The following is a 3,090-nucleotide window of genomic DNA, read 5'->3' on the forward strand; positions in this document are numbered from 1 at the left end:
AAAAAGAACTGTCATCAATATCATAATCATTATATGGAATGTCCATAAGTTTATTTTTAACTGTGGCTAATATACATGGAATAATTTCTAGTTAAAAATCTTTGGTCTTCTCTCTCCCCCAGCGAACTACAAGTAAATTCTATACAATTACAACTTTCAAAACGTCCTCCCAGAGGAGTGATATTTAACAAACAATTTTTACGCCCCACCCACTCCAGTGGAAACTGTGTGACAGGCCCAAAAGCTTTGACGCAGTTCTGAAGCAAAAAGTTTCACAGAAATGTAGTCTCCTGGAGCCTTGGCACCCCTTAGCATGAATGCTCCAAACTTGTCCTTGCGTCAGTCAATGAATGGATTTGTGTGCTTACAAAAAATAATAGGATTGCCATGTGCCTCCAAGCTGATGCTCACTTATTTTCCAAGAGAGAAGGAATAAACACAAGGTGGATCTAAAACAAATATGTTAGAACATTCCCTGTTTAGACAGGAATTGTTTTATTTAAAAAAAAAAAAAAAAAGACATGTACCCTTTGCATATCAGACTTTTGAAACAATGAACCTCCTAGAACCTCAGATTTTTTTTTCCAAGAAGCCTTGTGTAAGGGAAGTCAGTTAGGGAGAATAATTTGCTTCAATATTAATTGAAGGAATTTCACACCGTTTTGGCAGTTTATGGGTTCATCTTGCAGAACAGAATACAGAAGAGGCAATAATTGTAGGGATACAAACCTTACTATTTTCCTCTGCATACCTCTTGCCACTTTTGAAATCTAAGAATCATGTCAACATCTCATAGACGGAGTTGAAGTTGGCTAGATCACTTTTTTCAATGTGGTCACACTGAACAAGTATTTTTTTTTATTACTCTGATTTACACTTCCAGACTTCTCAAACAGAACCCTGGCTGTACATTCTAACAGTCTGATAACAATACTAACCGTCTTGGAACATTGATATTCTTTCTCATCAACAATTTAAGCGGAATCATTTGTTACATATTTAAGTCCTCTTATTAAAAATCTCAGAGAATACGGATTTTTTTTTTAAGCATTGACTTCACATTTGGGCATCAATGCCACGCCCACTCTAGTGGTGATTCACAACAGGCCTGAAAACCTGGAACGAGTCCTGAGGAAAAGAATCTCAAGGAGATTCAGCCTCCTAGAGTCCTGGCATTTTCAATAATCTATATANACGAACCCTATCCGCATGCTAGTATGATATATGCTCTTTCAATATTATTAATGCCTTTAAAGATTAAACTTTTACCATAGGTGAAATTACCTTAGAGCCAGTGTTCCAAAGTCCTGATAGTTCCTTAAAGCCAGGAGCTCAGAATTCAGCAAGAAGGTTACCTATTTATTAACATTCTAATTCACTTCTAGTAAAGACTGGTGAAAGCGATTAAGCATCACAAAGAACAGAGCCAAGCCCAGGGCAAAGCTTAGAGTAGTATACCTGTGGAAGTTCCATTCATATGCAAGTATTTACCAAGGCCTAGGAAATAGGGGGGATGTGGTATTGCATTATTCATGAGATTTGCCAGAGCAGAACCCCCCCCAAACAGGTTCTTCTGCTAGACCCAAAGGGACAGCATAATCGAGGATTTACTGGGGGCCCCTGACAGTGGGGTTTAACTATTGACTAGCCTTGCACCTGGCTTCCTCCTCAAGTGGCCTGGTCCCACCNCCTGGTCTTTTGTCCTTTGTCTTGTGTCATTGTAACTGCGGATGTATCCTGCCCCGCTTTTCTTGTTTGTTCTGTATTAAAGATGTGATGCTCATTTTGATCAATACATTCAGTTTTACACCCTCTCTCGTGTGGACTGTCTGTCACTCATCCACCGAATCCTCACTCACCTGCAACCAAGAGACCCGTTCCCCACAAATCAGGGACCCAAAGTGAAGCCAGTCTGTGGCACATCAAAGGCAATCCACGCTGTATCTGTCTTTTCTTTTCTTTTCTTTTTTTTTTTTTTGTGGGGGGGGGGGAGTCACTTTTTACCTCAATATAAAAGAAAGTTAAGTACCTAAGTACTGTCTATAGTTGTTATACTCAGTGTTGCTTTGGCTAACAAACATTTGAAGTATCCACATAAAATTTATTTTTCCATGATCCCATTATGGCAGACTGTGGTCTAGATACAGTATCTTTCCCTAACAAAGCTATTCTTTGGAACTGAAGACACTGCTCCCACTACCCTTAGCTCTCGCACATTATTCCTTATTGAAGAAAATGCCCCACAAACTTGCCTACATTTCAATATGATAAAATCATATTCTCAGTTTTGTTTCCATCTTACTACAACACTATTTTTTATTAAGTTGGCATAAACTTTCTAACACACTTTCATTTATGTTAAGTAGTAAAAATAATGCTTAATATAGTATTTTGAGGGCCTGAAGGTTTTTGCAAACATTTTAATACAGCTCTATTATAATATTTTTCATTGATATCGAGTTTCATGTAACCCCGTCTGGCAACAACCCCAATACATTGTCAAGGATGACCTCAAATTCGTGGTCCTCTCAAGTACAGAGGATTACAGGCATGCACCATTAATTCTGGGTAAACATAGCACATTCTAGTGGGTGGCTCCAATGTGAATTAATATTATGCATGTATGTGATTAAGGAGAAACCACATTGATCACTATTTCAGATGATGAAATATTTTACTAATAAAGAAAACAGAGTTAACATGTATATATAACAGAAGAAAGTTACCTTTTAGTGTGAATACATGTTTCTTCCGGGAAATATAATATCTTAACTAAACATCTGGCAACATGAGAAAACCCTTTCTTGTTAAACTGAGAAACATCACCTTAGGTAGAAAGAGCTGTACTATCTCAAAGCAGAGTTACCTGAATCTATAACTACTATGACTGCTGCTTCCTCCCCTTCCTCTTCCTCTTCCTCTTCCTCTTCCTCTTCCTATTCCTATTCCTATTCTTATTCTTTTTTTTTTAAGGTTAAGTATCCAAAACTTTCTTCAATAACTCTTATTATTATTATTATTATTATTATTATTATTATTATTATTATTTTCTTTATTTACATTTCAAATGTTATCCCAAAAGTTCCCTAT

Source organism: Mus pahari, chromosome 15 (assembly GCF_900095145.1).
Source record: "Mus pahari chromosome 15, PAHARI_EIJ_v1.1, whole genome shotgun sequence".
In the NCBI taxonomy this organism is placed as follows: Eukaryota; Metazoa; Chordata; class Mammalia; order Rodentia; family Muridae; genus Mus; species Mus pahari.